The 18,324-nt window shown below is 41.3% G+C and overlaps 1 long non-coding RNA gene across 1 annotated transcript; it reads left to right on the forward strand.

The window, feature by feature from the left end:
* The first annotated feature begins 6,065 nt into the window (after positions 1–6,065).
* On the forward strand, positions 6,066–7,687 carry LOC132992841 (uncharacterized). The gene is made up of 2 exons (XR_009676385.1): positions 6,066–6,694; positions 6,751–7,687. It is a non-coding gene; the product is annotated as an uncharacterized LOC132992841 (long non-coding RNA).
* The last annotated feature ends 10,637 nt before the right edge of the window (positions 7,688–18,324 follow it).

An 18,324-nucleotide genomic window follows, 5' to 3' on the forward strand; every position in this document is an offset into this window, starting at 1 on the left:
CAGCTCAAAATCTGCAGTGCACAGCTCTCTTACCTTCTGTTCTTTACTCGCAGTGAGACAAATGAAAGCCCTCCGGTGCCATGGAGAAAAATATCTACACATGAAATTCCCTCCTTTAAAGCAACAACAGGCATGACACAAGAAGAAGGTCACAGAAAATTGCTGCTATGCAGAATTCGCATATTTCCACCGGCTGAAATTAATTCATCAGATGCCTCTTACTATACCTTTTTCAGATCGATATAGGAGAGGTGTGATATATGGAATAAGCTCCTCAGTGTGTGACTTGGAGCAGCTTCTCACTTGCTGCATTCTTAATTGATTCAAGCAATTGATTAGGCCTCCTAAAGTCTCCACACTAAAATCTGCCTCTATATCTGCCTTGGCCAGATACCCCGATATGATATCCTTAAGAGAAGTGTGTGCCAAGATGAGAAAGACAGAGTCTGTGCTGGTGCGGCTGCTCAAACATATAAAAGAGCAAGAGAGATTGATTTAGAGCAAAACACAGAGTCATCTATCTTAAGTCCAGCTAGTTATGCAGGAGAGGAATCCCCTATCTCGGCTTACACTCTGCAGTCACAGTAATTACTCACCACTGTGAGAGTGTGTGTACGTTTCCGCTGCCCTCAAGACGCCTCTGCCCTCCTGGCTCCCTGTTATCAGAGCCAGCAGACTTTTCGAGACATGGCAGAGGTGTCCAAAGTTCCCTTCACCCGAGAACTTTTGGCCTCGTCGTGAGCTCAGCTCTGCTGCAGGCCACGCCCTGCTGAAAATTGGTTGAGGGAGGCACCAAGGTCACAAAGTTGTCCACCCACACCACAGGAGAGAGTAAGTGCAGCAGCAGCAGCCCTGGGGCTGGTTCTCTGTCAGTGGTTTGCTCAAGGGCCCTCTAGCAAGGTGTGTACTTGTCATTGTTAAGGCTTAACAAAACTTTCAGGCTCAATATTTAAAGCTTAGAGTTTTCAATAGTTGTTTGAAAAAGAGACAAAAAGAAGACATAACGTTATTCCATAGTCTGTATGAAACTTGGACGTATTCTCGGTGATGTCACATATTGGTTTCTGAAACTGATTTTTGAAGCCCATCAATGGCAGACGCCATATTGGAAATGCTGTCCCCAATTAGCTTTCAGTCAACCTAGTATCAGGCAAAGAGCTGGAGCTGAGGAGGGCCTTCAGCCTCCTAGCAAACAGCTACAACATGGTTGGTCAGATCAGTTACTCACCTTGTGATAGTGAACTCTGATACTTCTTCAAATCAAAACAAATGGGTGATTAAAGAAATAAAGTCACAGCATACAGATTTCTTCTTTTTGATAGTAACTGCACTTTCATGACAATGTACCTCCTCTTTGGTTTTCAGAATTCTACTCTGAATGATGATGATGATGATGGTGGTGCTTTCTTTCTTTACAAGTGTTGAGTCTGTTGCCATTTATTGGGTACAGGTATCAGTGCTCAGAGTAATAAGTCGAGGGTGGTTCTAAATGAGATGATTAATCCCAAACTTGCATGCTATTTTGTCCCTTTAGGCGCACCGTGAATAAGCCTCCTCAGTGTCTCCCTGTAGTAACAGTAATGAAAAAGAGCAACACTGCTTCATCTTTGAATGTCTCAACGCTCAGACAGTCAAAAGTATTATCCACCTTATGACATCACACATCTCACTTTTGTCACCGTTCCTTTTGAGCTTTTTTTATTTAGTTTTTAATCTGTATCAGTTTTCTTCTTCCATGGATCCAATACAATCCAGAGGATAACTTAATGATGTAACCTTCAACCTACCAGAAGGTCCTTACTTCATTTCAAAATAGTAAAAGCAGGTTTGAATTTAAACAGCGATTAAAGTACTCACATCTCAAGACAGTACAAAAATAGCCAAACTATTTGTTTATTTATTTTTAAATGGGATATGATGGAATTTCAAACGTGATTAAAAATGCAATTAATCTCGGTTAACTATTGAAATGAACTCTGTACCTGAAGTTTCTATCACTCTGACAGTTTAGTTTGATTTACAGACTTTTCAGATTCACACTGTGGCTATAGATTCTTGGTCTTGTTAGCGTACGTGTGGATGACTTTTCTCTGTACAATCATAATAGGAAGAGGTTCATCATCCCCAGACTTAGTTAATTCTGGTGAATGTTCTCCTCTACAAAGACAGTGTTGCTCCACTTTTGTTTTTTGAAGGTGGGCACTTGTCTCTATTTGTTCTCAACTTACATCATCATATTTCATTTCATCCTCTCTTGAGGCTGGCAAGTTTTTTTTTTTTTTTTTTTTTTTTTGTAATGCACGCCAGGAGCAGTGGGAGGGTGAGCCTGTGTTTGCCAAGTCAGTGCGTATTTGCATTCTGAGGAGGTTGCTGTCTGTGTGTGTGTGTGTGTGTGTGTGTGTGTGTGTGTGTGTGTGTGTGTGTGTGTGTGTGTGTGTGTGTGTGTGTGTGTGTGTGTGTGTGTGTGTGTGTGTGTGTGTGTGTGTGTGTGTGTGTGTGTGTGTGTGTGTGTGTGTGTGTGTGTGTGTGTTATCAGTGGTCTACATGCCTGTCACTGAATACCTTTCACTACACACACATAACAAACAGTGTGTGTATTGGCAGTGTGTCAGTGGTGAAGCAATGCAACTACAATTAAACCCATTGGTGCAAACATGGTTTACACAGTAGCGACAGTAAATTCACATTTTAGGACTAATGTGTTCCACTGTAACATTGTTTGTCCCTTAATCCTTCCTGTTAGTGGCCCCATTTCAAAACACAAAAATCAGTAAACATGTTTCATCTGATTTCATGGGACTATCTGCCCCAAAAAAACGTGTGTTTCTCTGGTTCTGCCTCTGCTTCTCCTCTCAAACGACTGGGCGTTATGGCAGGGCGAGTGTGGGGTCATTGGGGCGTAAGGGGTTAAAGGTCCCGACTGATGAAGATACAGAAAGTGGACATAAAAGTGCTTTAGAAGTTTGTCAAAGAAGACAACAGAGAGCATCTCTCCTGATTTTCAGAGAGGACCCAGTCATTAATCATTGGAAGGTGGGGTGAGGGGGGGTGCTGTGTGTTTGTGTGTAATCTAGGTGACAGGGGAGCTTATTAAATCTGCCAACACAAACTAGCAGTATGTGTGTGCTCGGTAGAAAGGAGGGGAGAAATGCAGGGGGGGGGGGGGAGCTGAAATGCTGAGCAAGCGATTGACAGCACAGCACATTGTGCCTGGAAGTTTGGAAAACTTGGAAATATGATATGTATCAGCTAAGACAGGCAGGTACGAGCTGCAGCTTCCTGCTGTCAGACTAACATCAGTGCTGCTCTCATTAGAGTGGCTGCATGCAAACGTTGCAGTTATACTAACGCTCAAACGCATTTCCATACAGTTACTGATTATAATCATCCTTCTGCACCTTGAAAAAGTGTTTGATTAAAGCCTTTTACACAGCATTTGATACTCTCTTTGTTCTCATGCAGTCATGTCACGTTCACGTCTGTCATCACTTGAGAAGAAGACCTTATAAACGTGTGTTATTAAAGGCTGACTCAGCGTCTTCCTGCAGATGTGACACCTGGTCCATCAACCGGCAAAACAAGCCTCATTGTTTCCACTAAGTACTCCACATAGTGTGTGTGTGTGTGTAGAGTGTGTGTGTGTGTGTGTGTGTGTGTGTGTGTGTGTGTGTGTGTGTGTGTGTGTGTGTGTGTGTGTGTGTGTGTGTGTGTGTGTGTGTGTGTGTGTGTGTGTGTGTGTGTGTGTGTGTGTGTATATATATATATATATATACACATGCCCACACGTGAGTGTTTGTTTGGCCCCAGGTCTGCCCTGATCCCCCTGTGCTGTTTGTTAGCACGGCGCGGCAACTAGCTGGTAATTAGTCCTGAAGACCTCCTTGTTGTCTGCCAGTTTGTTTACGATGGTGAGAAGCAGAATCCCTCCCCCGAGTCTGAGGCGTCCCTCAGAAGTGTGCGCAGCAGACGAGGCAGACGATGTCAAATTAAAAAGATAGGAAATTCCTGACTCACCAGAATCATTCTGGAGAGGGGGGAGGAGGAGGAGGAGGGGCGGGGGGAGTATGGCAGGAAGTTGACAGATTTGTAGGGATCAAGCTTCTGTGATCAAACATACCGGTGTCCTTTACTGATGTTTGAGCAAACACTTACATCCACATGAAGTCATATCAGATGTTTGAAACGCAGTGTGACTGTCTGGTTTGGAAGGAGGATAGTGAAGTTCTTTTGAAGACTTCTGCCTGAGTTTTTTTTGTAGAGATATTGAAATATTATGTTGTGTCATATGTACGATGAGAGGTGCATTTCAATGGTGATGAATGTGAAGCAATGTATTCTTTTCTGCAGCTTTAATAGACTGTGAGAGTGGAAGTTTGTTCTAATGAATTAATGATGAAGTGATCGTTAAAATTCTCAACTATTATGAATCATAAGCCTCTGAAGCATAATCAATACTTTTATATTAAACCTGTTTCAATCTGAAGAAAATACAATTCAATCTCCTCTGACATGAATCGTAATACACACAACGTTAAAACAAATTGTACTAACTTGCTGCAAAGCTGTAATTATGGAGTCGGAACAATAAGTTGTTGAAGTGGCTGAATTTGGTCCAGATAAGAATCTTTAGAGAACCTTTAGACCAGTGGTTCTCAACTTGTCTAGCCTCAGGACCCAGCACCAACTTCTCCATGAAAAATTGCGACCCAAACGTCTGACATTTTTCAACCAGTCGGATTTATTTATTGCAAAAGTTTGCGGCTTCAGTCAAATGTTTTGTACCTCAGATGGTGCGAAACATCTGATGGACGAAAACAAACTGGAAAAAAGAAAACAGGTTTAAAAAAAGCGCTTGACAGACTGTTTGACACCAGGTTTTTTCCAGACACATCCGCGACCCACTTCCACCAGTTGAGAACCGCTGCTTTAGACCTTTTCCTCTCCTGTTAGATCAGCTTGATCTAGTCATCAGTAGAAACATTAGCAGCCTTGCTCGAAATAGTGTAATTTTGAAGAAAACAAATCCTCAGCAGAACTTTGTTATTCCAATTTGCTAGAGGGTCGAGAGTTGTTTTCTTTTTCCAATATAGATTCAATTATTTCAAATTGTTTCTTTAATCAAAAGTCTTTTCTTAATTGAAGCTTCAATAACTACTTTGTTGCACATTCAAACAAAACTCCTGAAATGATGTGAGCTGTGACAGTGAATTTATTTGACAACAGTTATATTGACTCAGCTTCATGGATCTGTTTTGTATGACTGGACAGCACTGTATTTATTACAGGAAGTACTTTATATTGAGATTTATTTCAAGGTTTGTGTATAAAATCTCATCTGTAAACACACAAAAAAGCCAATGTCCTACTCACGAACTGAGCGCCTCAAACCTCCCTCCTGCCAATCCTCCAATCTGTTGAGTGTGTGTGTGTGTGTGTAGGTGTGTGCGCGCGCGCGCATGTGTGTGTAGGTGTGTGTGTGTGTGTGTGTGTGTGTGTGTGTGTGTGTGTGTGTGTGTGTGTGTGTGTGTGTGTGTGTGTGTGTGTGTGTGTGTGTGTGAGTGAGAGAGACTTTGTCAATATCTCCCACAAGGGTTCCCCTGATACCCTGCTGATGGGGATTAAACATTCATGATCATGTTTATTAATGACCAGCAGGCATCAGGATCTCAGTGCTGTCTCACAGACACACACACACACACACACACACACACACACACACACACACACACACACACACACTGACACACTCACACAAAAAGCACACACATGCACTTTTTTCCACATTTTTCCACAACACACACTCCCACAGATTTGCACTTTTCTCATACACCTACACAATCTTCCTCTTCTTAGCACTCTCTTTTATGCACACAAACACATACATATCACAGTTTCCTACTGCACCTAAACATACCACATACCAAGAAACCCATTTTCTGTTAATATTATGCACCTACACATACACACACACACACACACACACACACACACACACATACACACACACACACACACACACACACACACACACACACACACACACACACACACACACACACCACCAGAGTGGAAAAGAACAAACATTCCTATCTGTGAAAATGTTTCTGTGCACCAAAACACACACTCACTATCTCACAGTCTTCTTCCTCTGTCTTTATGTTAGTGGTAGTAAGCTCTAGATTGTGTGTGTGTGTGTGTGTGTGTGTGTGTGATTGTGTGTGTGTGTCAGTGAGTGTAGTATGGATCCACTGGCCTGTTAAATAGAAAAAGAACAGATTTCCTGTCTCCTTGTCTCTCTGGACCCCCTTTCTAAACTCTCCCAGGGGTGGAAGGGATGGACTGAGGACCTCGCTGAGAACATCTGTGACGGCCGGCCCCTGCAGAGACTGCAGTGTGACAGGGCCTATCCACAGCAGATGTCACACCAGTGTGTGTGTGTGTGTGTGTGAGAGAGAGAGAGAGAGAGAGAGAGAGAGAGAGAGAGAAAGAGAGAGTGTGTGTGTGTAAGTGTGTGTCTGTAATCAGGGTTGAAAAGTCCATGACCTAGTGAAAATGTAGAGGAAATGTTCTCACAGTGACTTCCTTCCTGTCCCTCTTTTCCATTCTTCTTTCTTGTTCAGTCTTGTGTGTGTGTGTGTGTGTGTGTGTGTGTGTGTGTGTGTGTGTGTGTGTGTGTGTGTGTGTGTGTGTGTGTGTGTGTGTGTGTGTGTGTGTGTGTGTGTGTGTGTGTGTGTGTGTCTGTTTCTGCAGAAACAGAACAGTAAAAAGCCAATATCATCCCTACATTTCTAACCTTTTGTCTTTCTTTCTTTCTCCATTTTCCTTCCATTCTTCCCTTTTACCCAGAAACCATTTGTCCTCTTTTCATTGGCTATAATAAAAACTACAACATGCCTTGCCCCGCAGCCTCTGCATGTGAAATGACAAATGAGTGATGAGAGTGCTGATGCAGCATTTCTCACATTGTCCCCTCTGATTCCCCATCCATTCTCTCTTCCCTCTGCTGTTTCATTGTTAGACATTTTCCGTTTTCTCCCCATGCTCTCCCATCTTTATTCTTCTCTCTGCCTTCTCCCTCTCTGTTTTCTCATATATCTGACCATTTGCCTCTCGTCTCATCCCCTCGCCTTCCTCTCTCTCTCGGTCGCTTTTACTTCTCTGCGGGTCGCAGTCTGGTCACACTCCCTGGTAACTGAAACTCTCAGTGGGGGCTACACTGAAACTGACCTAAAATGCAGTTTAAAAAAAGAAGTGAAAAGCTATTTTTAGGTTTCATTTCCTTCAGGTCCAGAGAGAATAGAGGGCAGCAAATTATCCTTTATTCACCTTGCATGAATTCCCTCTTCTCGAGGGGGGGGGGGGGGGGTCATCAGTTCTCTGAGACCTTGTATCCTTGGCCTCACCTTTGAAAATTCAACGTTTTCTGAATTAAAGCAAAAAAACAACCAAAAAAAAAAAGAGTCTCTAATAGCTGTACCGAAAAATCCACGTCATTTCAGCTTTTTTTAAAGATGTGATTAAATTAGCTTAAAATTAACTGATTTTTAAATCTGTTTTTTCCTCGTTTTTTGTTGACTTACAGTATATGTGTTTGCATGTCAGACAGCCTGACAACCTGAATACATGTAGAAAATTGTTTATCAAGGTTACTTTAATTCACCTTAATAAAAGTGCTGCTAAAATGCCAGACGTGCTTCCTTTGCATTTGGTTGCTTTTTCTGCACGATGCATGCTAACAAGAAGATAAGCTCCAGAAATAGTGATACTGCCTGTAAAAAATAATTCAGTAACATCTTGCAATGAATGCTGCCTTTGCAAAAAAATATTGAGTCAGAGGAGAAATAATAAAATATTGAAATTCTAATAAGACGTCAAACCCAAAGAAGTGGGGCAGAGTAAGAGTTGAAATAGTAACTAAATTCAGTCGTGGCCTCAGTGGGGAAGGCAGAGGGGGGTCAGGGGTACACGAAAAAGGATTTGACATAGGAAAGTAGTTGACCCTATAGTGTCTAGGGGAAGTTGTAATGAATAGGTATGCAGACAATTTGCCCTCCTGCAACCTGTTTGGCCTCCACCCTTTCTGTCTTTCTCCGTTTTTTTTTTACAGCCACCTATTATCCTTCCACCCACGCCCTCAGCGTCACACGGGACACCAGAGAGAAAATGAGATACATGAACATAGCAACCATCTAATCTATTCAAAGATACTTCCCTGGGAAGATGGCCAGGTCATACTGTACCAGGCCAGGGCAGGAGGGGGGGGGGGGGGGGGGGGGGGTATAGAGGCATAAGTTATAGAGGCATAGGTGATGACAGGGAGTGTGTCCATTAGTCACACTGCCAGTGGACTGTGGATGTGGAGGAGTGAGTGGGGCAGCACGTAAAATAAATGTTTCATCCAGTGTACTGGGTTTCACGTCAACCAGTTAAACAATACTTCCACTGTATCAAAACTTGGAACAAAAAAACATCTCATTTTCTTTGTTTCTTTACAATGCCGACGATCACTTGGCTAGGAACAAGTGTACCGGTAAATATGTTTAACACAAATACAGGAGGTGAAAAAATAACAGAAACATTATCAAACAGGAAACTTTCCTCTTGTGCATTACATGATTATAATTTAAGGTAAAAGAAGCCAAATGAGTGATTAGTGCCAGCTGTAAAATAGTTTTGACCATCACTTTTTAAATGAATGCTTTAATATTTATATTATAAGGGATTTAGATTCATATGATTTTTTTAAGTTAGCCTCATGAATTAAATTAAGATATGTTTAACTCCAATTACAATCATATGTGAATCCCTTCAGCGTCTAAGAAAACAGGGCAGAGATTTTCTAAAATACACACTATCTGCATATAAACAAAAGTACAAGACCTGTCTGCATGCAATTTGAATCCTTTCACTGTGGAGATGAATCCTGTAAAGCACAATTTTATATATTATAATATTTGTCTAAGTTTACATAGACCACTGTGCTTGAAACATGTTATATGACTGGTAAAGGATTCATTGTTAAAAAAAAAAAGATTCACTGACAAAAGCCTCAGTAACAGGAGTAAATCACTTAAAGCTCCAGTGAGGATCTTTAAGTTTGTGTTGATTCTGGCGCCCCCTGTGGACAAAGCGTTACCCCTTATCTCTTGTCCTGTAAATGTGTATGTGGTGTTTTCTAAAGAATAATCTCATCCTGCTACATTTCGACATTCAAACATATTGCACTTAGTAAATCTTTTCCGTGGAAAGTGAATGTTTAGGCAGCGAGCCGTGAATTGCCTCGCCTGGCACCTACCTGGCAGATGTTACAGATTTTTAAAAAGTAACTATAAACATAATCGGCATCGTCCCTGCACCATCAGTGCCCCAGGTCTCATTTACTTTTGCAGGTCACATTGAGGCGTCCATATTCATTTCAGTCTGTTGCACCGCCTGAGAAAAACTCCTCACAGGAGCTTTAAGAAGTACAACGTGTGATTTATGGAGAATTATTGGATGGGTTATTAGTTCACACAAATGCAGGTTAAGCCTGGATCCCTGACAAGAAAAAAAGACTGTTGTTAATCTGTAATAAACGTGACCAGATTAACCTAAAAGAAGGCCTCAGGGAAACAACAACAAAAATAGTTCTGCCCTGATAAACCCTGCCTTTCTTTAATTCTCTGTGATGTTTGTATCGTTTTTATTTGCTACAAAACCGGTGGATTGTTGATCAGATTACATTATTTTACAAGTATGCTAAACCACTAGTGTAACACTGAAATAATAAGGGTTTGAAACAAGAGTTTTGCAGGTATCAGGATAAGCTGTACTTGACCAACAGGAAGTCTGGAGGTTTGAGAGCTCCTGTAGATCCTAAACCCTGCAGTACCCTGTTTTTCTGAGTTGGTAGTGTCAGTAAGAACTCAAATGCTTCCCATGACCTCCCAAATCGGCAGACCTAAACAACATTAAACCTCTTTAGGAAGTGAAGACCTGGAGGCTTTCCTTCTTATATAGAGAGATCCAATATCCTGTTATCCACAGTCCAGGATTTGTCCAACAGCCGCACAAGATGATATAAAGCCATTTTAAAGTGAAATAATACACAAAATGCAGTGTTAGTCATTGCACTACCTGTACCAGTAAACACACAATCTAAGTTGTCTCCTGAATAGTGGATGCTCTGAGTGAGTGGTTACCCATAAACACACTCTTTGCTGTCAAATTGAAAACGCATGCGCACTTACACACATCACAGCACACAGGAGAACTAATCCGATTTCCCCAGACCAAGCATCCCAAAGACTCCCACATGCACACATCCATTAGCTATTATTAGCTAAATAGGCTAATAGGTAGACACACACAACACAAAGGGCTGCTGTAGAAAAACAAACAGCAGGGGAGACCTGCTGCTGCAAACTGAAAAAGTGTTTTCCCTTTGTTCTCCGCCTGTGAGCACACGGTCCAAAGAGTAAGCTTTTTTTAAATAGACCTTTATTACTGAAAAATAATCCCACCTTCACTTAGTGCATTGTGACATTTCAAGTAGGCCATATAATTTTCATTGTGCTTTGTTTTCCCAGCCGTGGTTTCTCAAAGGTCAGCAGTTGGTGTCATTGTGTAACTGACGTTCTCCGGTTGCCACACCTGTCAAGTTCCCTGTTCTCATGGGCAAATGTACAGATGTGCAGATTTGCTACATGAAATGCATAGTGATGCTATTGTACAGCATTTTCCTGTGTTGTCATTGGTAATATGTGGGCCTTCTTGGAAGTTGTATTGTGATCAAGATACAAAATTCAGTCCTGGTTAGTCAGTGTTGAGGTAAAATCTAAGACATTTATTCGTATCTTCAAATAGTAAGGTTTCATTTTTAATGTTCACAATCTGAGGCTTGAGGGATGAGGACAGGCCGTTTTTTTTTTTTGTTTTTTTTTAGCAGTGTCATCTTCACATAACACTAGCCGCTAAGGCTGGTGTGTAAACTTAGCAAGTCCATTCAAGCAATTAATGTTAGCATCTACTTTGATAACATCTGGGACTTAACATCACAGGCAGGGAATGTCCTGAATCTGCATCCAAGCAAGCTAATGTAGTCGGCTAATGAAGTCCCCACGTGACTTTGTTACCGCCCAGAGATGTTAAGCTAGTTAGCCAAACAGCTAATAGCTGTAGCCTGCATAACAGGAGTTACACAGCTTAATTTGTTTTTCTACATTTCTGTTTTCTTTTGCAAATGCTTAAGAAAAGACACCACTCTTCACTTGACCGTGTTGCTATGCTATATTTTGATTGTTGTTCAGGAAAGAAGTTTAGTAAAAAGTTAATTAGTAAATGGGTAACCATTTGAAGAACCAGTTCCCTTTTGGAGTGACAGAAGTTTGTTCCCGGGGGGGGGGGGGGGGGGGGCATTAAAGCCCTGCTTATGAGCCTAAAACACTGACACAAACATGAAAATGTGAGCTTACAATTAGCTTAGCATTCAGTCTCCACATGGCCTGTAAACAAAACCAGTCCAGACAGTTTAGGGAGGAAGTATCAGCTTTCCATTTACAGCTCCAGGGTTATTCATTTCCTACTTTGTTTAAAACCTGAGCTGCCAGACGGACAACCTCCGTGCTTGGGTTTGGTGCTTTCTGCCGCTCGGCGTTGTAATTGTGGGTGATGATTTTGTGGGAAAGGCTGAGAACAGCCTGCGTGTTTCTAATTAAGAAAGTGAAATGAGCAGATTTTAACAAGGCAATTTTAACTGCCCTGTGCTTGGCTCCTGTCACACAGGTGTGAAAGTGTCTCTCAGCGGGGAGCTGCGGAGATAATGGGTGTGGGAATGTTACCTCAGTGGGCTAGAGGAGGGACTACACCACTCGTAATGGCGCAATAAGAGCCAATTTGTTTCTAACACTTTGGATACTATGCTAGGTGACCCAGAGAGGCCAGCAATATCACACCCAGGGCTACATTAATTAGTGGAAAAGTAATTGTGTTTTTGAATACTGTTGCAGTTGGAAAATGTTATGAACGCGTTTTTTATTCCCACCTTGAACTTTGCGCTCCGAGTTGTTTATGTCGGGATTGTTTTTCCTGTTCTTTGTTTTTCTGTTGACCTTATTGAATTAGAATGAGCAGTATTTAGCTCAAGCTGCAGCCCAGTTTAAATCACATTACACTTCAGAGTCAATGATTGTATTTGGCTTATTGGAATCAGCATTTGCCATTCATTACTGGAAAGAGCTTTTGATTTGTCATGGATGCTTGTTGGCTTCTAATATGTTGTTCACATTACACTCAGTTTGAGCTTATGATAACTCAATAAAGTGTCCTTACTGGATTCCCCTCCACTGGCTGTGAGGCTGTGCTTGTAGTTATTTGACCAGGAGTAAAGAGATTTGAAGCAGCTTAAATTGTCACTCCATCCTACAGCTACAGACGTGCTACTTTATTCTCTCACTGTGAGTCTACAAAAGATGAAACTTCAACGGTCCTGATCTTTTCTTATAAAGTAATCTCCTCACAGTCTCTCAATCATGTATACCAGTTCCTCTCTCCTGTGCCACATATTTGGCCTTTTACACACTCTAAACTTTGTCATTGTCATATCTGCCCTACATTCAGCCAAAGAAAGATATTAAAGATGAGCACTGGAGTGCTTTCTTTGGTGGAGTTTATGGATGTCTGATGTTGTGCTGACCGCACACTGAGCTGGCCAACATCAGTCCATCAGTCATATTTTCTCTCTCCATGTTTGGACATGGTACGGTGCCACCATGTGCCTGTCTGGCACGGCCTGATGGGAAGACAAACATGTTTTTTTTTTTTTTTTAGGTTTAGCAATTTTCTTGTCAGCCTCTGCAGATTCCCTCCTTGTAAAAAGCCAAAGAGAAAATCCAGGCAGCTGGATGTTTTGGAGCTATTGTAAGTGGGCAATGTTTCCTGGCATGGTTGCAAGCAAGATATTCAGTGCAGAGCAAACATAATGGCCTAAAAGAAGGAAAGTGTTGATCAGATTTTATTATTTCAAATGAACAGATGCTCACATGTGTCCATGAAGCTTATCAAAGGTAGCAAACATTGAGTTACAACATGAATCGTACGTACGCATGTTGCATTTGTAGCTTTTAAAAAAATAATAATAATAATTTCACACAAGGACACTAAATCAATCAAAAATGATCTCAAAGTATATATACATGTTTTTCTTTATTTATTTTAGAAAGAAGGAAATGATGTGCAGGCATTAAAGGTAAAATATTAACCTATCAGGGAGCATATATATAAATACAACAATACACTTTGTAGTATTACACTGTGGGGATTTATTCTCTTTCTTTCTGTTGGCATTTGAAATAAAAAAGTGTGAATTGTTCAAGTGTAAATATTGTCTACAAGGTGATCATTTAAAGTGTCATAATAGGGCGATAATCACATTCACACCCACACATTGTTCTCACCCATGTAACATAGCGTAGTATGCTAAACTTTTACCTTGCAGTAGTTTGGAGACACTGGGGGTTTGTGACCTCTTGACACTGGTGGAATATTTCTTTGGGATGCTACTACTTCAGCAAAAACTGAGGCCCAACAAATCACAATATCGTGCCTTGAAAAAAGCCATTTCATCATCTCCCATACTATTGTCTAATGTATCAAATAGTGTGTCACTTAGGTAATACTGCTGTACATTACATTTTTAATGGATAAACTACATATTGATTTATTCTTCACAGTTTACAAAACATTTAGGCTTTTAATCTTTTAACTCGTATCTCACTTTCTCATGTTTGTTGTGTGAGCTTTTTTAAAACCGTTCCAGCATAATAAGGGATAAGCTCAATGTACTTGTTTGCTATTCTCTAAGAAATGACAGCGATGTCTAATTTGTACCATGACGTCGTGCCATGGATATTTGCACCTTGTCAGAATGGTGCTCATGGCCTCTAACAACCTCTTCGAGCTTACCTTGAAGTCATTTCTTTTGAGAGAATAATGAGTATGAGTAGATGAAAACAGGCAATCCATCAGAGATAGAAAATAGATGTGTCTTTGGATCAGCTCCATGTGATGGTGCACAAACATCTTTTTAGGATGACAACAACATTTTCCACACTGCTCTCTGACACATTGGCCTCAGGTGCAAATTCTGTCCTCTATTTACCGGAGCCAGACTTTTTTTTTTCACAGGTTATTTTTTATTTTTTGTTTAACAGTCCCATCCTCCCGTTCATCAAATGGCCATCTCAAATCATTCCTCCACCTACGGGGACACAAAACCCGAATTCAACTCTTCAGTCTGTCACACCCCTGTGATAGTTTTGTCACCTAGAGCTCAAGTAATCAACAGCCCCCCCCCCCCCCCCCCACACACACACACACACACATGCTGCTTTCTCCTCTCAGCAACATTTCCATGCGGCTGACAGGCAGTCAGACAGACTGATGATGCAAAGGGTGGGGGACATCCATACCTATTTAAATATCCTCACAGAGCAGACACAGGATGCACGATCAATCACTTACATTTTCGTCATCTTTAGCTCCTAATGCTGAATTTATTTGTGCACAAAGACAAATAAATGAAAGGTCAATATTGCATTGAAAAGTCTTTATCTAATACTTGTGAAAAGAGTTTATCTAATGCTTGTGAAATCATATATGCAGTCATGTAAATCAGAGGCCATAAGTGCGCCGCCCCCCCCTTGTCCTTTAAAGATCCCTAAAGCGGGGACACACATTTTTTCAGTAGTTGTCATCATTGATTTCTCATTAGCTCGTCCCCTTGGGAGTCTGTTAGCTATCACTTCTATCTATCTATCCGATCGGTTGACTTCAATTAAAAGAATTATTCTAGGATAGGTCTGGCCTTTTCATACCTTATCTCCCGCCCTGACACTCTAATGCCTCTTGTGTGTACAGACTCCATTGTCTATTGTGGGAGGCACTGCTGCTTTGTGTTTGTGGATGCTGTATTTACTAACAGGTAGAGAGTTGTCTGAGGGTGTGGTGTGAGATTACAGTATGTGACCACAGCCCTCCCTCCGCCTCACACAACACACCAAATGACAAAAAACTCCCTTGTACAGTATTCCTGGATGCTGTTTCACACCCAATCTTTTCTTTCAAATTACCACAGAAAACATTCCGCGCAAGCCTTTCAAGCAACTGTATGAGACAATTTTCTCCCAGCCACAGCGAGTCATTAAAAAGCTACATGACAGATGAGCGTGGTAATAGCACATGGACTTGGATCAGGCTTGCCCTCATGATAGTGGTAATAATGTCTGGATCAGGTTATACAAGGGGCAGCAGTGAGAAGAATGAGAAAATCACTTAGCAGGGGATCTGCCATCCCCTTTCCTTTGCTCACACATGCAGTATCACACACGTAGAACTACTATGAGGACCCTATTAAAGGGGACATAATGCAGAACAAAGTGTTGATATGGGGTTGGCTGGACATGGGCTGTCGAGAAGCCTCATTTAAAAGAAGGAGAAGGCGCTGAGGCGTTGATAGGTGTGTGACTTTGTGTGCATGTTTGTGCGGTCAAACCTGTCAGCCTATCTGTGGAATATTTGTGTTGTGTCAGCAGAAAAAAAATATATAATTCAACTGAGCTTACTGTTTTGTTTTTGCCCCATGTTGTGTTTTAAACTGGCAACACCAATATTTCAGCCACCTCTGTTCTTTGAACAGCTTTCTGTGGGTTCATGGGAAATGCGGTCCCTGGTTGGGGTCTGCTGTCAGATTAACGGACAGACAAACAGGAAGTGATGATGGGTTTCAGGATGTCTGTCACAGCCAATTATTTTTAATTAGATGCAGAGTGACCAGAGAGCTACCAAGCTGCCAGATGACACAAAGCTTGATCCAATCCAGAGTGCTGCGCTGAAAAGCACGAGATACTGGGCTGGTCACTGACCAACTGAAAAGACAATGGATTGTAAACGTCTAGAGGGACATCCGGCCATATTTCAAGTTGAATCAATGTATAATCAATAATCAATTCATTAGCATTGGACAACAGGGGCTCAGGGAAGCCTATAGCAGTAATGTGCACAGTGTAAAGAGGCTATAGTCCTCGTCGCTTTATCATTAGTTAAAGCCCCTCCTAGCCAATATCACTTCATGGTGTTCTCACACATGCATAAAATGCATCGGCAAATGCATGTGTGAACTCAAGAAGCCAAAAATCTGGACCCAGACCATTCCCAGACTTTGTGTACATCATATTATCGGACTCCGTCATCCTAAATTTCTGCAGGATTTCTTTTATGCACCTCAGAAAGTGTCCCTACATTTTCTAGAAATGATGAGGAGTGCATGTGTAAAACAGCCACTGTTAACTCAAGGCTAACATTAGAGTGTAACACTGTTATATCAGAAAAGGTACGAGTGGATGAACTGGGGTCTTGTGAAAGGTTATCAAATGAGTTTCTTTAACCTAGAATATTGGCTTATTTTCCATCAAATTACACTACATATTGTTATTTCAGTTCCTGCAGTCAAATTAAAAATGATTGTATTGAACTTGCATTCTAGAACACAGCAGTACAGAATTGATACAGATTTTGAGAGTCCTACTCTGAGCGTGGTGTCAGAGGAAGATGGCCAAACAGATCAAATTTTGTCATTAGTAGATACTGGTTAACATACTGGTTCTTCAGAGCTATATCAAGGGAGTTAATCATGATTAAAATCATTCAAAAATCTAAACTTTCAGGTTTCAAAGTCTCCACTTGTAATGATTTACATCCTCTTACATCCTAATTGGTCTGCATAATCCTTTGACAATCCTAAAGATGCATAATAGTTATGTTGATTCATAAAAAAAACACTCATGACTAACTGGAGCTGTATACCCTGTGGAAAAATAGAAGTAAAGAGGCACAAGAGGCTGCTTGTTGTGAACACTGATTTAAATTGTTTGAAAAGAGCTGAGCATTATTGCAGTGTCTGCAGCTAAAATGAGCAGCAGCAGAGAGATATACAGTATATCTCTGTTCAGACCCCGCTACAGGCTGATATGCACGATAAGAAGGTTCTGGCTGTAGCTGACACGCCTGGCCAAAGAGCCAAGAAATGTAACACAGTGCATTGGGGCTTACGAGCATTTTCAGCGAGATAGCAGGAAGGAAGGTCTGCTCATTGCATATGTGTTATCAGGGAGTGGAGGCATTTGGATGCGGGCGATTGAGATTGATAGAGATTTAAAAGAAAGGAGGAAAACTAAAAACGTAAGGCCCAAGAACAACAATGACAGTTCTCTTCACAGGCACGCAGTTTTATTGTCAGAGGAGACTGAACCTGTTTCCTATCACCCTGCTTATCAGTTCATTTGTCCATGTGACAAACAGGGCTGTTAGTGTCATGCAAAGAAAATGCTCGCCCTGTTCACCTTTCCAACAGCTGGCTGAGAAGCTGTAGGTGCAAGGACTGCCAAACACAAGTCGATCCATATTAGACTACGGAGCTCAACTTGAACAGGAAGTTGAGTTTATCCTAAATTACACTCAGTAGGTAAAGAAAGGAAAAGGTACGGTTAACCATTTCCTTGTTCATGAAAAAAACCCAAAAACTATTTAGTATGACATAAGATGAAAAAGCCAAAACAAACATTGTCTAAAGCTTCTACATCTGTTAGTTTGTATTGCACTGTATTTGTCGTTTGCCATTTGGCTGAGTGCACCAACAAATACATGTGACCATTTAGCAAATATCAGATGTAGTATAAATACAACTAGGCCTATTGTATGTGCAATTCCCATACCCCCTTATGTTAGAAATTATGAAGAGAATTAAAGGAACACTTTGTCTATAAAGTATCGCATCCCATAAAGTTCAGCTCTCAAAGCAGACAGATCTAAAAAAAAAAAAAAAAAACAGTAAAACCATAAGGCTCTACGTTATTAGACTTCATCTGAAAAAATAGACCCAAAATCTAAAATGTAAGCTGAATTAAAAAATAAAAACCTGGAAGTTGTCATTGGAGTTATTTATTTTGAATGCTCCTTCAGTACACACAGGGGCATTTTGCTTCATATCTGATCACATGCTGATTAATCTGTCTATCTAGGCTAATAGGTGGCAATAAAAGCAACATTATCTTATCATTAAACTTGATTCACTTTGGACCTTTACATCTTCGCGTGAGGCCCCACAAAGTCCACGACCCAATGTTTGGGAATCCTTGTTAATCATATCTGTAGATAACACTTTTAAAACCTCGGGTATTCCAGTGCTGTAATGAAGCACACGGCCAGGTCCCCCCCCCCCCCCCCCCCCCCCCCCCCCCTGCGTGTCCGTGGGAAGGAGGAGTTTAACCCCACATTGTCTGGGAGGAGTCC

The sequence above is a fragment of the Labrus mixtus genome, chromosome 18 (genome assembly GCF_963584025.1).
Source record: "Labrus mixtus chromosome 18, fLabMix1.1, whole genome shotgun sequence".
NCBI classification, from domain to species: Eukaryota; Metazoa; Chordata; class Actinopteri; order Labriformes; family Labridae; genus Labrus; species Labrus mixtus.